General features: G+C 63.4%; 1 protein-coding gene across 3 annotated transcripts in view; it reads right to left on the bottom strand.

Annotated features, from left to right (window-relative positions):
- Positions 1-18,753, bottom strand: part of LOC139233144 (inactive phospholipid phosphatase 7-like) — a 219,933-nt gene that overhangs the window by 81,216 nt on the left and 119,964 nt on the right. The window contains exon 1 of one of the 3 annotated variants that reach the window (XM_070863710.1): positions 13,061-13,157. The exons of 1 other annotated variant lie outside the window; for it this stretch is intronic. The gene's annotated coding sequence lies outside the window, so the exon portion shown is untranslated. Of the gene's footprint in view, positions 1-11,597; positions 11,744-13,060; positions 13,158-18,753 lie in introns of those variants that run through there. One more of the 3 variants, XM_070863709.1, reaches the window with a different exon arrangement.

Here is an 18,753-nt window from a genome sequence, read left to right as displayed (position 1 = left end):
GAGGGATCGGGGGGGGGGGGAAAAGAGGGATCGGGGGGGGGAAATGAGGGATCGGGGGGGGGAATGAGGGATCGGGGGGGGGAATGAGGGATCGGGGGGGGAAAATGAGGGATCGGGGGGGTGGGGAGGAAGAGGGATCGGGGGGGGGAGGAGAAGGATCGGGGGGGGGGGGAGGAGAGGGATCGGGGGGGGGAGGGATCGGGGGGGTGAGGAGAGGGATCGGGGGGGGGTGAGGAGAGGGATCGGGGGGAGGGGAAGAGGGATCGGGGGGAGGGGAAGAGGGATCGGGGGGAGGGGAAGAGGGATCGGGGGGAGGGGAAGAGGGATCGGGGGGAGGGGAAGAGGGATCGGGGGGAGGGGAAGAGGGATCGGGGAGGGGGGGGAGAGTTATCGGGGGGGGGGGGGAAGAGTTATCGGGGGATGGGGGAAGAGTTATCGGGGGGAGGGGGGAAGAGTTATCGGGGGGGGGAAAGAGGGATCCCCGGGGGGGGGGGGGGGGGGAAGATGGCTCCGGGGGGGGGGGGGGAAGAGGGATCGGGGGGGGGGAAGAGGGATCAGGGGGGGGGGGGAAGAGGGATCGGGGGGAGGGGAAGAGGGATCGGGGGGAGGGGAAGAGGGATCGGGGAGGGGGGGGAGAGAGTTATCGGGGGGGGGGGGAAGAGTTATCGGGGGATGGGGAAGAGTTATCGGGGGGAGGGGGGAAGAGTTATCGGGGGGGGGGGGGAAAGAGGGATCCCCGGGGGGGGGGGGGGGGGGGGGGAAGATGGCTCCGGGGGGGGGGGGGGGGAAGAGGGATCGGGGGGGGAAGAGGGATCAGGGGGGGGGGGGGAAGAGGGATTAGAGGGGGGGGGGAAGAGGGATCAGGGGGGGGGAGAAGAGAGATTGGGGGATCGTGGGGGGGGGGGGAAGAGAGGGGTGGGGGGGGGGAAGAGAGGGGTGGGGGGGGGGGGAAGAGAGGGATCGGGGGGGGGGGGGGAAGAGGGATCGGGGGGGGGAAATGAGGGATCGGGGGGGGGAATGAGGGATCGGGGGGGGAAAATGAGGGATCGGGGGGGTGGGGAGGAAGAGGGATCGGGGGGGGGGGGGAGGAGAAGGATCGGGGGGGGGGGAGGAGAGGGATCGGGGGGGGGGGAGGGATCGGGGGGGTGAGGAGAGGGATCGGGGGGGGGTGAGGAGAGGGATCGGGGGGGGAATGAGGGATCGGCGTGGGGAAAGAGGGGGGGGGGGAAGAGGGATCGGGGGGGGGGGGAGAGGAATCGGGGGGGGGGAGAAGAGGGATCGGGGGGGGGAAGAGGGATCGGGGGGGGGGGGAGAGGGATCGGGGGGGGGGGGGAGAGGGATCGGGGGGGGGGGGAGAGGGATCGGGGGGGGGGGGAGAAGAGGTATCGGGGGGGGGGGGAAGAGGGATCGGGGGGGGGGAAGAGGGATCGGGGGGGGGGAAGAGGGATCGGGGGGGGGGGAAGAGGGATCGGGGGGGGGGAAGAGGGATCGGGGGGGGGCGAGAGGGATCGGGGGGGGGGAGAGGGATCGGGGGGGGAGGATCGGGGGGGAGAAGAGGGATCGGGGGGGAGAAGAGGGATCGGGGGGGAGAAGAGGGATCGGGGGGGAGAAGAGGGATCGGGGGGGAGAAGAGGGATCGGGGGGGAGAAGAGGGGGATCGGGGGGGAGAAGAGGGATCGGGGGGGAGAAGAGGGATCGGGGGGGAGAAGAGGGATCGGGGGGGAGAAGAGGGATCGGGGGGGAGAAGAGGGATCGGGGGGGAGAAGAGGGATCGGGGGGGGGAAAATGAGGGATCGGGGGGGTGGGGGGGAGAGGGATCGGGGGGGGGGGGAGAGGGATCGGGGGGGGGGGGGAGAGGGATCGGGGGGGGGGGAGAGGGATCGGGGGGGGGGAAGAGGGATCGGGGGGGGGGAAGAGGGATCGGGGGGGGGGGAAGAGGGATCGGGGGGGGGGGAAGAGGGATCGGGGGGGGGGAAGAGGGATCGGGGGGGGGGAAGAGGGATCGGGGGGGGGGAAGAGGGATCGGGGGGGGGAAGAGGGATCGGGGGGGGGGGAAGAGGGATCGGGGGGGGGGAAGAGGGATCGGGGGGGGGGAAGAGGGATCGGGGGGGGGGGGGGGAAGAGGGATCGGGGGGGGGGGAAGAGGGATCGGGGGGGGGGGGGAAGAGGGATCGGGGGGGGGGGAAGAGGGATCGGGGGGGGGGGAGAGGATCGGGGGGGGGGGGAAGAGGGATCGGGGGGGAGAAGAGGGATCGGGGGGGGAGAAGAGGGATCGGGGGGGGGAAGAGGGATCGGGGGGGAGAAGAGGGATCGGGGGGGGAGAAGAGGGATCGGGGGGGGGAGAAGAGGGATCGGGGGGGAGAAGAGGGATCGGGGGGGAGAAGAGGGATCGGGGGGGAGAAGAGGGATCGGGGGGGAGAAGAGGGATCGGGGGGGAGAAGAGGGATCGGGGGGGAGATGAGGGATCGGGGGGGGAGAAGAGGGATCGGGGGGGAGAAGAGGGATCGGGGGGGAGAAGAGGGATCGGGGGGGAGAAGAGGGATCGGGGGGGAGAAGAGGGATCGGGGGGGAGAAGAGGGATCGGGGGGGAGAAGAGGGATCGGGGGGGAGAAGAGGGATCGGGGGGGAGAAGAGGGATCGGGGGGGGAGAAGAGGGATCGGGGGGGGGGGGGGAAGAGGGATCGGGGGGGGGGGAAGAGGGATCGGGGGGGGGGGAAGAGGGATCGGGGGGGGGGGGAAAGAGGGATCGGGGGGGGGGGAAAGAGGGATCGGGGGGGGGGGGGGAAAGAGGGATCGGGGGGGGGGGGGAAGAGGGATCGGGGGGGGGGGAAGAGGGATCGGGGGGGGGGAAAGAGGGATCGGGGGGGGGGGGAAAGAGGGATCGGGGGGGGGGGGAAGAGGGATCGGGGGGGGGGGAAGAGGGATCGGGGGGGGGAAGAGGGATCGGGGGGGGGGGGAAGAGGGATCGGGGGGGGGGGAAGAGGGATCGGGGGGGGGGGGAAGAGGGATCGGGGGGGGGGAAGAGGGATCGGGGGGGGGGGAAGAGGGATCGGGGGGGGGGGGGGGGAAGAGGGATCGGGGGGGGGGGGGGAAGAGGGATCGGGGGGGGGGGGGGAAGAGGGATCGGGGGGGGGGGGAAGAGGGATCGGGGGGGGGGAAGAGGGATCGGGGGGGGGGGGGAAGAGGGATCGGGGGGGGGAAGAGGGATCGGGGGGGGGGGGAAGAGGGATCGGGGGGGGGGGGGAAGAGGGATCGGGGGGGGGGAAGAGGGATCGGGGGGGGGAAGAGGGATCGGGGGGGGGAAGAGGGATCGGGGGGGGGGGAGAGGGATCGGGGGGGGGAAGAGGGATCGGGGGGGGGAAGAGGGATCGGGGGGGGGAAGAGGGATCGGGGGGGGGAAGAGGGATCGGGGGGGGGAAGAGGGATCGGGGGGGGGAAGAGGGATCGGGGGGGGGAAGAGGGATCGGGGGGGGGAAGAGGGATCGGGGGGGGGAAGAGAGATCGGGGGGGGGGGGGGAGAGGGATCGGGGGGGGGGGGAAGAGGGATCGGGGGGGGGGAGAGGGATCGGGGGGGGGAGAGGGATCGGGGGGGGGGAAGAGGGATCGGGGGGGGGGGGAAGAGGGATCGGGTGGGGGAGGGATCGGGTGGGGGAGGGTTCGGGGGGGGATCGGGGGGGGGGGGGAAGAGGGATCGGGGGGGGGGGGAAGAGGGATCGGGTGGGGGGGGGAAGAGGGATCGGGGGGGGGGAAGAGGGATCGGGGGGGGGGGGAAGAGGGATCGGGGGGGGGGGGGAAGAGGGATCGGGGGGGGGAAGAGGGATCGGGGGGGGGGGGGAAGAGGGATCGGGGGGGGGGGGGGGGGAAGGATCGGGGGGGGGGAGAGGGATCGGGGGGGGGGGGTGGGGGGGGAGAGGGATCGGGTGGGGGGGGGGGAGGGATCGGGTGGGGGGGGGGGGGAGAGGGATCGGGTGGGGGGGGAGAAGAGGGATCGGGTGGGGGGAGGGGGGGAAGAGGGATCGGGGGGGGAAGAGGGATCGGGGGGGGAAGAGGGATCGGGGGGGGGGGGGGGAGAGGGATCGGGGGGGGGGGGGGGGAGAGGGATCGGGGGGGGGGGGGGAGAGGGATCGGGGGGGGGGGGGGGGGGGGGGAAGAGGGATCGGGGGTGGGGGGAGAGGGATCGGGGGGGGGGAGAGAGGGATCGGGGGGGGAGAGGGATCGGGGGGGGAGAGGGATCGGGGGGGGGGGGAGAGGGATCGGGGGGGGGAGAGGGATCGGGGGGGGAGAGGGATCGGGGGGGGGGGAGAGGGATCGGGGGGGGGGGGAGAGGGATCGGGGGGGGCGGGTGGAAGAGGAATCGGGGGGGGGCGGGGGGAAGAGGGATCGGGGGGGCGGGGGGAAGAGGGATCGGGGGGGCGGGGGGAAGAGGGATCGGGGGGGGGGGGGAAGAGGGATCGGGGGGGGGGGGGAAGAGGGATCGGGGGGGGGGGAAGAGGGATCGGGGGGGGGGGGAAGAGGGATCGGGGGGGGGGGGAAGAGGGATCGGGGGGGGGGGGGGAAGAGGGATCGGGGGGGGGAAGAGGGATCGGGGGGGGGGGGGGAAGAGGGATCGGGGGTGGGGGTGGAAGAGGGATCGGGGGGGTGGGAGAGGGGTCGGGGAGGGGGGGAAGAGGGATCGGGGGGGGGACGAGGGATCGGGGGGGGGGGAAGAGGGATCGGGGGGGGGGAAGAGGGATCGGGGGGGGGGAAGAGGGATCGGGGGGGGGGGAAGAGGGATCGGGGGGGGGGGGGAAGAGGGATCGGGGGGGGGGGGAAGAGGGATCGGGGGGGGGAAGAGGGATCGGGGGGGGGGGGTGGAAGAGGGATCGGGGATCGGGGGGGGGGGAAGAGGGATCGGGGGGGGGGAAGAGGGATCGGGGGGGAAGAGGGATCGGGGGGGGGAGAGGGATCGGGGGGGGCGGGAAGAGCGATCGGGTGGGGCGGGAAGAGCGATCGGGGGGGGGAAGAGGGATCGGAGGGGAGTGGGATCATGGGGAGAAGGGGGATCATGGGGAGGGGAGGAGAAGGGGGATCATGGGGGGGGAGAAGGGGGATCATGGGGGGGAGAAGGGGGGATCATGGGGGGGGGAGAAGGGGGATCATGGGGGGGGGAGAAGGGGGATCATGGGGGGGGAGAAGGGGGATCATGGGGGGGGAGAGAAGGGGGATCATGGGGGAGGGGGGAGAAGGGGGATCATGGGGGGGGGGGTAGAAGGGGGATCATGGGGGGGGGGAGAAGGGGGATCATGGGGGGGGGGAGAAGGGGGATCATGGGGGGGGGAAGAAGGGGGATCATGGGGGGGAGGAGAAGGGGGATCATGGGGGGGAGGAGAAGGGGGATCATGGGGGGGGAGGAGAAGGGGGATCATGGGGGGGGGAGATGGGGGATCATGGGGGGGGAAGGGGGATCATGGGGGGGGGGGAGAAGGGGATCATGGGGGGCGGATAAGGGGGATCATGGTGGGGGGAGAAGGGGGATCATGGGGGGGGGAGAAGGGGGATCATGGGGGGGTGAGAAGGGGGATAATGGGGAGGGGGGGGAGAAGGGGGATCATGGGGGCGGGGGGAGGAGGGGGATCATGGGGCGGGGAGAAGGGGGATCATGGGGGGGAGAGAAGGGGGATCATGGGGGGGGAGAAGGAGGATCATGGGGGGGGGAGAAGGGGGATCATGGGGGGGGGAGAAGCGGGATCATGGGGGGGGGAGAAGGGGGATCATGGGGGGGGGAAGGGGTATCATGGGGGGGGCAAAGGGGGTTCATGGGGGGGGGGGAGAAGGGGAATCATGGAGGGGGGAGAAGGAGGATCAATGGGGTGGAGAAGGGGGATCATGGGGGGGAGAAGGGGGATCATGGGGGTGAAGGGGGATAATGGGGGGAGAAGGGGGATCATGGGGGGGGGGGGAGAAGGGGGATTATGGGGGGGAGAAGGGGGATCATGGGGGGGGAGAAGGGGGATCATGGGGGGGGGGAGAAGGGGGATCATGGGGGGGGGGGGAGAAGGGGGATCATGGGGGGGGGAGAAGGGGGATCATGGGGGGAGAAGGGGGATCATGGGGGGGGAGAAGGGGGATCATGGGGGGGTAGAGAAGGGGGATCATAGGGGGCGATGGGAGAAGGGGGATCATGGGGGGGAGAAGGGGGATCATGGGGGGGTGGAGAAGGGGGATCATGGGGGGGTGGAGAAGGGGGATCATGGGGGAGAGAAGGGGGATCATGGGGGGCAGGGAGAAGGGGGATCATGGGGGGCGGGGAGAAGGGGGATCATGGGGGGCGGGGAGAAGGGGGATCATGGGGGGCGGGGAGAAGGGGGATCATGGGGGGCGGGGAGAAGGGGGATCATGGGGGGGGGGAGAAGGGGGATCATGGGGGGTAGAAGAAGGGGGGATCATGGGGGGGGAGAGAAGGGGGATCATGGGGGAGAAGGGGGATCATGGGGGAGAAGGGGGATTATGGGGGAGAAGTGGGATCATGGGGGAGAAGGGGGGATCATGGGGGAGAAGGGGGGATCATGGGGGAGAAGGGGGATCATGGGGGAGAAGGGGGATCATGGGGGAGAAGGGGGATCATGGGGGATCATGGGGGGGAGAAGGGGGATCATGGGGGGGAGAAGGGGGATCATGGGGGGGGAGAAGGGGGATCATGGGGGGGGAGAAGGGGGATCATGGGGGGGGGAGAAGGGGGATCATGGGGGGGGAGAAGGGGGATCATGGGGCGGGGAGAAGGGGGATCATGGGGGGGGAGAGAAGGGGGATCATGGGGGGGGGGAGAAGGAGGATCATGGGGGGGGAGAAGGGGGATCATGGGGGGGGGAGAAGCGGGATCATGGGGGGGGAGAAGGGGGATCATGGGGGGGGAGAAGGGGGATCATGGGGGGGGGGCAAAGGGGGACCATGGGGGGGAGAAGGGGGATCATGGGGGGGGGAGAAGGGGGATCATGGGGGGGGAGAAGGGGGACCATGGGGGGAAGAAGGGGGATCATGGGGGGAAGAAGGGGGATCATGGGGGGGGGGGAAGGGGGATCATGGGGGGGGGAGAAGGGGGATCATGGGGGGGAGAAGGGGGATCATGGGGGGGGAGAAGGGGGATCATGGGGGGGGAGAAGGGGGACCATGGGGGGGAGAAGGGGGATCATGGGGGGGGGGAAGGGGGATCATGGGGGGGGGAGAAGGGGGATCATGGGGGGGAGAAGGGGGATCATGGGGGGGGAGAAGGGGGATCATGGGGGGGGAGAAGGGGGATCATGGGGGGGGGAGAAGGGGGATCATGGGGGGGGGAGAAGGGGGATCATGGGGGGGGAGAAGGGGGATCATGGGGGGGGAGAAGGGGGATCATGGGGGGGAGAAGGGGGATCATGGGGGGGGAGAGGGGGATCATGGGGGGGGGGGAGATGGGGGATCATGTGGGGGGGGGGAGAAGGGGGATCATGGGGGGGGGAGAAGGGGGATCATGGGGGGGGAAGAAGGGGGATCATGGGGGGGGAAGAAGGGGGATCATGGGGGGGGGGGGAGAAGGGGGATCATGGGGGGGGAGAAGGGGGATCATGGGGGGGGAGAAGGGGGATCATGGGGGGGGGAGAAGGGGGATCATGGGGGGGGGAGAAGGGGGATCATGGGGGGGAGAAGGGGGATCATGGGGGGGGAGAAGGGGGATCATGGGGGGGGGGGGGGGAGAAGGGGGATCATGGGGGAGGAGAAGGGGGATCATGGGGGGGGAGAAGGGGGATCATGGGGGGGGAGAAGGGGGATCATGGGGGGGGGAGAAGGGGGATCATGGGGGGGGGAGAAGGGGGATCATGGGGGGGGGGGAGAAGGGGGATCATGGGGGGGAGAAGGGGGATCATGGGGGGAGAAGGGGGATCATGGGGGGAGAAGGGGAATCATGGGGGGAGAAGGGGAATCATGGGGGGAGAAGGGGAATCATGGGGGGGGGAGAAGGGGGATCATGGGGGGGGAGAAGGGGGATCATGGGGGGGGGGGGAGAAGGGGGATCATGGGGGGGGGAGAAGGGGGATCATGGGGGGGGAGAAGGGGGATCATGGGGGGGGAGAAGGGGGATCATGGGGGGGGAGAAGGGGGATCATGGGGGGGGAGAAGGGGGATCATGGGGGGGAGAAGGGGGATCATGGGGGGGATCATGGGTGGGGGAGAAGGGGGATCATGGGGGGTGGGAAAAGGGGGATCATGGGGGGGGAGAAGGGGGATCATGGGGGGGGGTAGAGAAGGGGGATCATGGGGGGGAGAAGGGGGATCATGGGGGGCGGGGAGAAGGGGGATCATGGGGGGCGGGGAGAAGGGGGATCATGGGGGGCGGGGAGAAGGGGGATCATGGGGGGCGGGGAGAAGGGGGATCATGGGGGGGGAGAAGGGGGATCATGGGGGGGGAGAAGGGGGATCATGGGGGAGAGAAGGGGGATCATGGGGGGCGGGGAGAAGGGGGATCATGGGGGGCGGGGAGAAGGGGGATCATGGGGGGCGGGGAGAAGAGGGATCATGGGGGGGGAGAAGAAGGGGGGATCATGGGGGGGGAGAGAAGGGGGATCATGGGGGGGAAGGGGGATCATGGGGGAGAAGGGGGATTATGGGGGAGAAGTGGGATCATGGGGGAGAAGGGGGATCATGGGGGAGAAGGGGGATCATGGGGGAGAAGGGGGATCATGGGGGGGGGGAGAAGGGGGATCGGGGGGGGAGAAGGGGGATCATGGGGGGGGAGAAGGGGGATCATGGGGGGGGAGAAGGGGGATCATGGGGGGGGGAGAAGGGGGATCATGGGGGGGGGAGAAGGGGGATCATGGGGGGGGAGGGAGAAGGGGGATGGGGGGGGAGGGAGAAGGGGGATGGGGGGGGAGGGAGAAGGGGGATCATGGGGGGGGGGGAGAAGGGGGATCATGGGGGGGGGGGAGAAGGGGGATCATGGGGGGGGAGAAGGGGGATCATGGGGGGGGGGGAGAAGGGGGATCATGGGGGGGGGGGAGAAGGGGGATCATGGGGGGGGGGGAGAAGGGGGATCATGGGGGGGGGGGAGAAGGGGGATCATGGGGGGGAGAAGGGGGATCATGGGGGGGGGAGAAGGGGGATCATGGGGGGGGGAGAAGGGGGATCATGGGGGGGGAGAAGGGGGATCAAGGGGGGGGGAGAAGGGGGATCATGGGGGGGGAGAAGGGGGATCATGGGGGGGGGAGAAGGGGGATCATGGGGGGGGAGAAGGGGGATCATGGGGGGGGAGAAGGGGGATCATGGGGGGGGGGGAGAAGGGGGATCATGGGGGGGGAGAAGGGGGATCATGGGGGGGGAGAAGGGGGATCATGGGGGGGGAGAAGGGGGATCATGGGGGGGGAGAAGGGGGATCATGGGGGGGGGAGAAGGGGGATCATGGGGGGGGAGAAGGGGGATCATGGGGGGGAGAAGGGGGATCATGGGGGGGGGAGAAGGGGGATCATGGGGGGGGAGAAGGGGGATCATGGGGGGGGGAGAAGGGGGATCATGGGGGGGGAGAAGGGGGATCATGGGGGGGCGGGGAGAAGGGGGATCATGGGAAGGGGGGAGAAGGGGGATCATGGGGGGGGAGAAGGGGGATCATGGGGGGGGAGAAGGGGGATCATGGGGGGGGGAGAAGGGGGATCATGGGGGGAGAGAAGGGCGATCATGGGGGGGGGGGACAAGGGGGATCATGGGGGGGGACAAGGGGGATCATGGGCGGGGGGGGAGAAGGGGGATCATGGGGGGGGGAGAAGGGGGATCATGGGGATGGGGAGAAGGGGGATCATGGGGATCATGGGGGGGGGGAGAAGGGGGATCATGGGGATCATGGGGGGGGGAGAAGGGGGATCGGGAGAAGGGGGATCATGGGGGGGGGAGAAGGGGGATCATGGGGGGGGGGGAGAAGGGGGATCATGGGGGGGGGGAGAAGGGGGATCATGGGGGGGGGAGAAGGGGGATCATGGGGGGGGGAGAAGGGGGATCATGGGGGAGAAGGGGGATCATGGGGGGGCGGGGAGAAGGGGGATCATGGGGGGGGCGGGGAGAAGGGGGATCATGGGGGGGAGAAGGGGGATCATGGGGGTGGGAGAACGGGGTTTCATGGGGGGGGGAGTGGGTTTTATGGGGGGGGGAAGGGGGTTTCATGGGGGGGAAGGGGGTTTCATGGGGGGGGAAGGGGGTTTCATGGGGGGGGGGAGGGGGTTTAATGGGGGGGGTTGAAGGGGGTTTCATGGGGGGGGGAGAAGGGGGTTTCATGGGGGGGGGAGAAGGGGGATCATGGGGGGGGAGGGAGGAGGGGGATCATGGGGGGGGAGGGAGGAGGGGGATCATGGGGGGGGGAGGGAGGAGGGGGATCATAGGGGGGGGGAGGGAGGAGGGGGATCATGGGGGAGGGAGAAGGGTGATCATGGGGGGGGAGAAGGGGGATCATGGGGGGGGGGGGAGAAGGGGGATCATGGGGGGGGGGGGAGAAGGGGGATCATGGGGGGGGGGGGGAGAAGGGGGATCATGGGGGTGGAGAAGGGGGATCATGGGGGGGGAGAAGGGGGATCATGGGGGGGGAGAAGGGGGATCATGGGGGTGGGAGAAGGGGGATCATGGGGGGGGATCATGGGGGGGGGAGAAGGGGGATCATGGGGGGGGGGGAGAAGGGGGATCATGGGGGGGGGGAGAAGGGGGATCATGGGGGGGGGGGAGAAGGGGGATCATGGGGGGGGGAGAAGGGGGATCATGGGGGGGGGAGAAGGGGGATCATGGGGGGGGGAGAAGGGGGATCATGGGGGGGGGAGAAGGGGGATCAGGGGGGGGAGAAGGGGGATCATGGGGGGGAGAAGGGGGATCATGGGGGGGAGGAGAAGGGGGATCATGGGGGGGGAGAAGGGGGATCATGGGGGGGGAGAAGGGGGATCATGGGGGGGGAGAAGGGGGATCATGGGGGGGGAGAAGGGGGATCATGGGGGGGGGAGAAGGGGGATCATGGGGGGGGAGAAGGGGGATCATGGGGGGGAGAAGGGGGATCATGGGGGGGGGGGGGGAGAAGGGGGATCATGGGGGGGGGGGGGGAGAAGGGGGATCATGGGGGGGGGGGAGAAGGGGGATCATGGGGGGGGGAGGGAGAAGGGGGATCATTGGGGGGGGGGAGGGAGAAGGGGGATCATTGGGGGGGGGGAGAAGGGGGATCATGGGGGGGGGGAGAAGGGGGAATCATGGGGGGGGGAGAAGGGGGAATCATGGGGGGGGAGAAGGGGGATCATGGGGGGGGGGGGAGAAGGGGGATGACGGGAGGCCCGGAGCCGGGGTCTCGGGTTTTCTCCCCCGCCGCTCCTGCGCCTCCCCCGGCCGGTGATTTATTCCCCGGATGCGGCCTCCCCCCCGGGCCGGAGCCCACACCCTCTCTCTCTCTCTCGCCCTCCCACCCCTGGACCCCCCGGTCCCCCGGGGCCCACACGCCACCCCCCGAATCCCCCGCGGGCCGGGCCCGGGGCAGAAGATGGCGGCCGGATCCGCGGCGAACAAAGCGGGCGCCGGATGGCGGCTCCCCGGGCCCGGCAGCAGGAAGGCGCTTTAACCTCCGCAATACCGACCTGGGCTCGTTCCCGGCCTTCGCCCCGACACAACCGGCACAAAGAGGCAGCAAGCGGCGCCGATCCCGGGCCCGATGGCGGCGGATGGAGGACAAGCCGCGGCCTAAGCGTCAGGATGGAGGCGAAACCCAGTCCGGCCTCGCAAACCGGGCGGCGACACTGAGCGGGCGGCACCTAGCGGCCGGAGAGGGAGCTGCACCCACCAAGGGAGGGCGGCACCTGGCGGCCGGGGAGGGGGCTGCACCCACCGAGGGAGGGCGGCACCTGGCGGCCGGGGAGGGGGCTGCACCCACCGAGGGAGGGCGGCACCTGGCGGCCGGAGAGGGGGCTGCACCCACCGAGGGAGCGCGGCACCTGGCGGCCGGAGAGGGGGCTGCACCCACTGAGGGAGGGCGGCACCTGGCGGCCGGGGAGGGGGCTGCACCCACCGAGGGAGGGCGGCACCTGGCGGCCGGAGAAGGGGCTGCACCCACCGAGGGAGAGTGGCACCTGGCGGCCGGAGAGGGGGCTGCACCCACGGAGAGAGGGCGGCACCTGGCGGCCGGAGAGGGAGCTGCAGCCGGAGACAGAGCGAGGGCGGCACCTGGCGGCTTGACAGGGAGCTGCACCCACAGAGAGTCACACAGCACAGAAAGAGGCCATTTCTCCTGCCCTACAAGCAGTGCTGGAAAGTCCTCGCCTGCCTTTAGCTGCCGGGTTTCCCAAGACCCGGAAAACCCCATCCGGCCAGCGTACAAATTTAAAACAGTTGGTAAAATGTGAAGCTCACAGCCTCATTAAGATATTTAAATAGCGACCCGTCTCCCGGGTTGGCCTCACGCCCCCCTGCCCCGCCTCGGATAAATCAACACTTCAGCATCACAGTGCCGATACTCCCAGTGCTGATATTCCCAGTGCCTGTCTTTCTGAGGGATTTAATGAGTGATTTAATGACTGATTCTCTCTTTCATTTGATCCCATTTGATTATATGGATGTGAAAATTACATCAAAATAAAGGAAAGTTGTTTAATTCGGACTTTGTGCACCCTGTCTCCCGAGCTGTTAAATTATACATGAGCAGGTTTAAGAGGCTGGTACATGGAGTGTAATTTCAGCCCAGTCACTGACTCACGGCACTCCATCTCACCACTGGTTCCTTGCTCATATTTTCCCCGCGATCTCCTGAAAAGTCCATCGCATTTTAAAATCAGTCGCAGTGAGATACCATGCAGGTTGCACTGTACTAAAGAAATAAAGAGAGGAAATGCACGAGAGGGTGCTGGAAGTAAATAGTGATTGTGCTGGAGGGCAGCACATTGACACCTGGAGTGGAACGTGGTTCAGATTCGATCCCTCCGCTGGTGAAACAGGAACCGGGTTGTCTCACCTCTCTGAGGCCTCCACGGACAGGTGGGATTCCCAAACTTTCATCCATCATACTCCGACCCCACCCATTATTTTGAAAGCATCCTCAGAAACTCACCTCATTGTCCCCGCCTTCCGTCCCCTCCTCCTGACTCTGCCGACAACTCCAGCTCACTCTATTCAGGTTCCCAACTCTCCAGGATTGGCCTGGAGTCTCCAGGAATTGAAGATAGGACGCTGCTGGGAGCAAAACACCGGGAGAAAAATCACAGGGAGCGTCAAAAATGTTCTGTTCTCAATTAAATTCTCAGGAAATTAGGGGTGCATGCAACAAAGGTGCAGCAGTTATCAAGGGTGACTTTAATATGCATATAGATTGGGCGAACCAAACTGGAAGCAATACGGTGGAGGAGGATTTCCTGGAGTGCATAAGGGATGGTTTTCTAGACCAATATGTCGAGGAACCAACTAGGGGGGAGGCCATCTTAGACTGGGTGTTGTGTAATGAGAGAGGATTAATTAGCAATCTCGCTGTGCGAGGCCACTTGGGGAAGAGTGACCATAATATGGTGGAATTCTACATTAGGATGGAGAATGAAACAGTTAATTCAGAGACCATGTCCAGAACTTAAAGAAGGGTAACTTTGAAGGTATGAGGCGTGAATTGGCTTGGATAGATTGGCGAATGATGCTTAAGGGGTTGACAGTGGATGGGCAATGGCAGACATTTAGGGACCGCATGGATGAACTACAACAATTGTACATCCCTGTCTGGCGAAAAAATAAAAAAGGGAAGGTGGCTCAACCGTGGCTATCAAGGGAAATCAGGGATAGTATTAAAGCCAAGGAAGTGGCATACAAATTGGCCAGAAATAGCAACGAACCCGGGGACTGGGAGAAATTTAGAACTCAGCAGAGGAGGACAAATGGTTTGATTAGGGCAGGGAAAATGGAGTACGAGAAGAAGCTTGCAGGGAACATTAAGACGGACTGCAAAAGCTTCTATAGATATGTAAAGAGAAAAAGGTTAGTAAAGACAAACGTAGGTCCCCTGCAGTCAGAATCAGGGGAAGTCATAACGGGGAACAAAGAAATGGCGGACCAATTGAACAAATACTTTGGTTCGGTATTCACGAAGGAGGACACAAACAACCTTCCGGATATAAAAAGGGTCAGAGGGTCTAGTAAGGAGGAGGAACTGAGGGAAATCCTTATTAGTCAGGAAATTGTGTTGGGGAAATTGATGGGATTGAAGGCCGATAAATCCCCAGAGCCTGATGGTCTACATCCCAGAGTACTCAAGGAGGTGGCCTTGGAAATAGCGGATGCATTGACAGTCATTTTCCAACATTCCATAGACTCTAGATCAGTTCTTATCGAGTGGAGGGTAGCCAATGTAACCCCACTTTTTAAAAAAGGAAAGAGAGAGAAAACACGGAATTATAGACCGGTCAGCCTGACATCGGTAGTGGGTAAAATGATGGAATCAATTATTAAGGATGTCATAGCAGCGCATTTGGAAAGAGGTGACATGATAGGTTCAAGTCAGCATGGATTTGTGAAAGGGAAATCATGCTTGACAAATCTTCGGGAATTTTTTGAGGATGTTTCCAGTAGAGTGGACAAGGGAGAACCAGTTGATGTGATGTATTTGGACTTTCAGAAGGCTTTCGACAAGGTCCCACACAAGAGATTAATGTGCAAAGTTAAAGCACATGGGATTGGGGGTAGTGTGCTGACATGGATTGAGAACTGGTTGTCAGACAGGAAGCAAAGAGTAGGAGTAAATGGGTACTTTTCAGAATGGCAGGCAGTGACTAGTGGGGTACCGCAAGGTTCTGTGCTGAGGCCCCAGCTGTTTACATTGTATATTAATGATTTAGACGAGGGGATTAAATGTAGTATCTCCAAATTTGCGGATGACACTAAGTTGGGTGGCAGTGTGAGCTGCAAGGAGGATGCTAGGAGGCTGCAGAGTGACTTGGATAGGTTAGGTGAGTGGGCAAATGCATGGCAGATGAAGTATAATTTGGATAAATGTGAGGTTATCCACTTTGGTGGTAAAAACAGAGAGACAGACTATTATCTGAATGGTGACAGATTAGGAAAAGGGGAGGTGCAACGAGACCTGGGTGTCATGGTACATCAGTCATTGAAGGTTGGCATGCAGGTACAGCAGGCGGTTAAGAAAGCAAATGGCATGTTGGCCTTCATAGCAAGGGGATTTGAGTACAGGGGCAGGGAGGTGTTACTACAGTTGTACAGGGCCTTGGTGAGGCCACACCTGGAGTATTGTGTACAGTTTTGGTCTCCTAACTTGAGGAAGGACATTCTTGCTATTGAGGGAGTGCAGCGAAGGTTCACCAGACTGATTCCTGGGATGGCGGGACTGACATATCAAGAAAGACTGGATCAACTGGGCTTGTATTCACTGGAGTTCAGAAGAATGAGAAGGGATCTCATAGAAATGTTTAAAATTCTGACGAGTTTAGACAGGTTAGATGCAGGAAGAATGTTCCCAATGTTGGGGAAGTCCAGAACCAGGGGTCACAGTCTAAGGATAAGGGGTAAGCCATTTAGGACCGAGATGAGGAGAAACTTCTTCACCCAGAGAGTGGTGAACCTGTGGAAATCTCTACCACAGAAAGTTGTTGAGGCCAATTCACTAAATATATTCAAAAAGGAGTTAGATGTCATCCTTACTACTAGGGGGATCAAGGGGTATGGTGAGAAAGCAGGAATGGGGTACTGAAGTTGCATGTTCAGCCATGAACTCATTGAATGGCGGTGCAGGCTTGAAGGGCCGAATGGTCTACTCCTGCACCTATTTTCTATGTCTATGTTTCTAAAAAAAACTTTGAACACTTGTTTATTAGTTCTAAAAATATTGTTCATGGGAAAAGAGGCTGTTTGACCAACAGTCTCGAATCATTTAATTGGGTAATGAAAAGTCTGCCCACTGTCCCAGATACAGGGACTGTATTGGTCTGAGGGGCGGTATGTGTTACAGGGTAACAGACAAAAAGCGTGGGATGTGGGACTGAGCACCACTGCTCTTTCAAAGAGCCGGCACAGGCACGACGGGCTGAATGGCCTCCTCCTGTGCTGTAAGTTTCCTCGATTCTACCCCTCTGGCTAAACCCCTCGGGATGGACCACCATGTAAAAGGCACTCAATATGCGTGAGATAGTGATAGACAGCTGTTGAAAGAAGGCCGTTTAGTATCGTATTCCTCGGCACTTCCTCTTCAGGAGAAGTTATCCTTTTTTCCGGTGATTCATTCTGAAAAACTATTGTGAGATGGACTTACAGTTTTAACACATGGGGGGGGGAAGTTCTCGAGGGGATCAGTGGGCACGATCGGTGGTGGGTCGGGTGGGAAAATGCCGAGACCCCGTTGTCAACCCGCTGCCTCACGCCTTTCCCAGCACTGAGCAGACCAACATGCAGCGGTGGGGGAAGCAATTCAGGTCATTATGACCAGTTTACCAGCTCGCCCACAGAGTCCACACTGCTCGGGGATCTCGTCAGGTCAGCCGGGCGGGAGTTGAATGGCCATGGAATCATCTCATTACTTGCCGGCTGCAATTGTGCTATAACAGTCCCATCTCACAGCTGTTCGCTTTCCAAGATCAAAAGCTGTTGCTTACTGTCTTTGGAAAGACAGATTGAGCTTTCTGCAGGGTGCAAGTGTTTGGAACAATCTGTCTCTCCAGCGTCACCTCATTGGAACAACCTCTCTCACCATTGACAGATCGCTTCTGTCATCTCAGCTTCACCTGCCGTCTATTACATCAGCACCGACGCCCTTGAAACTATCTCGCCTTGGTCCTCAGGATCCGCCCCAACACCAGCAGCACCAACAACACCACCGACCTTCTCCGCAATCACCTGATGCTGCACGGGACACAGGGCATCAACACCCGACCACATTGCTGCCCGGGACGCCAGGGATGGCCTCACCATGGCCACATTTACTTCACTTGATGCCGTGCACCATGGCTGCCACATGATGTGCCAAGTTGGCACCACCCCACACCAACACCATAAAGTATCCCTACAATGCCCAACCCATTCCGTTCACACTCATCACCATTGCAGGGGCTACCCTTATGTCTCACCATTCACTACAACTCACTAAGTCACTTCCAAAGGTGCACACAAATCTGTCCAAGATCTGTTCAAAATAAAGATTTCAATGTTTGACAACACATTAGCAGAAACTTCACATGAACATTGGCTAAAAGACCCAAGTGCCTACCATTGTGAGTTGTTAATTGGTATGATTGGACAAGGATGAGGGTGAGTGTGAGGCTAGTGAGATGGGGATGTGATAATGTAGATAGAGAGGTTTGGGTGGAGATGCAAGGTAAGTTGGTGTGAGTAAGGATGTGCAGGGGTAGGCTAGGGAAGGCAGAGTGATGGGGATGGGATGAGTGGCACAGCAGGATGAGGTTGAGTGTGGCTTTGCAGTAACGTTTCGTGATCTACTGAGATCATTGAAAGGTTTGCACCACTGCAGCCTGGTCCTCCTGACCACATCCCTGCTTGTGCCCTCCTGCGCAATGTGCAACCAGGCTGCGTTGGTCTCCTGGGGAGGTCTCTTCCATCCACTGGAAGGGAAGAGAACCTCTCTGTGTGCTGTGATTTGTGACTGAGACTTGGGAGAGCCTGGGTGCAGCTGTGCCCCTCTGTGCCCCTCTGTGCCCCTCTGTGCCCCTCTGTGCCCCTCTGTGCCCCTCTGTGCAGTGCTTGTCAGAGTGCACCTCAAAGCTGCAGAACACTGACAGCACAACTGTCAAAATTAATTTGTGCATGGTCCCTTTAAGCAAACCGTTGATGACACGTCATCGAAGTACGTCATCATACCCGCTTCAGTTGGCCGGCAAATGTGCTGGGTGGGGCTTAACCAGCGGGAAAGTCATTTTGGTCAGCGTGCTGGACCAGCCACCGACTCCGCCCACCGTGGACCCGCCAAGGTTGGTCAAATCTAGCCCTCAGTTTCCATAGCGACTTGCACCGTCACACCTGGCCAAACAGCATGTGCAGGAAATGGCACATCTCATTATGGGCTCAGTGCCGAAATCCTGTCTGTTTCCGCTCCAGTGAAATGCCTGGGGACATTTCACTACACTAAAGGTGCCGTATCCACAGCTTGACTAAAACCGCCTATTTCCACCTCCGTAACATCGCCCGTCTCCGCCCCTTGCCTCAGCTCATCCACTGCTGAAACCCTCATCCATACCTTTGTTACCTCTAGACTTGACTATTCCAGCTCACTCCTGGCTGGCCTCCCACATTCTACCCGACGTAACCTAGAGGTGATCCAAAACTCGGCTGCCCCGTGTCCTAACTCGCACCAAGTCCCGCTCACCCATCACCCCCTGTGCTCGCTGACCTACATTGGCTCCCTGTTAAGAAACGGCTCGATTTCAAAATTCTCATCCTTGTTTACAAATCCCTCCATGGCCTCGCCCCTCCGATCTCTGTAATCTCCTCCAGCCCCACAACCCCCCCACCCACCGCCCCCGAGATGTCTGCGCTCCTCTAATCCTGCCCTCTTGAGCATCCCTGATTATAATCGCTCGAACATCGGTGGGCCGTGCCTTCTGTTGCCTGGGCCCCAAGCTCTGGAACTCCCTGCCTAAACCTCTCCGCCTCTCTACCTCTCTTTCCTCCTTCAAGATGCTCCTTAAAACCGACCTCTTTGGCCAAACTGCGCTAATTTCTACTTAGGCAGCTCATGTCAAATTTTTATCGCATAATATTCCTGTGAAGCACCTTGGGACGTTTCACTATGTTCAAGGTGCT

Source organism: Pristiophorus japonicus, chromosome 20 (assembly GCF_044704955.1).
Source record: "Pristiophorus japonicus isolate sPriJap1 chromosome 20, sPriJap1.hap1, whole genome shotgun sequence".
NCBI classification, from domain to species: Eukaryota; Metazoa; Chordata; class Chondrichthyes; family Pristiophoridae; genus Pristiophorus; species Pristiophorus japonicus.
Note: the sequence above shows the minus strand (reverse complement) of the source record. Positions and strands in the feature narration are given on the sequence as shown.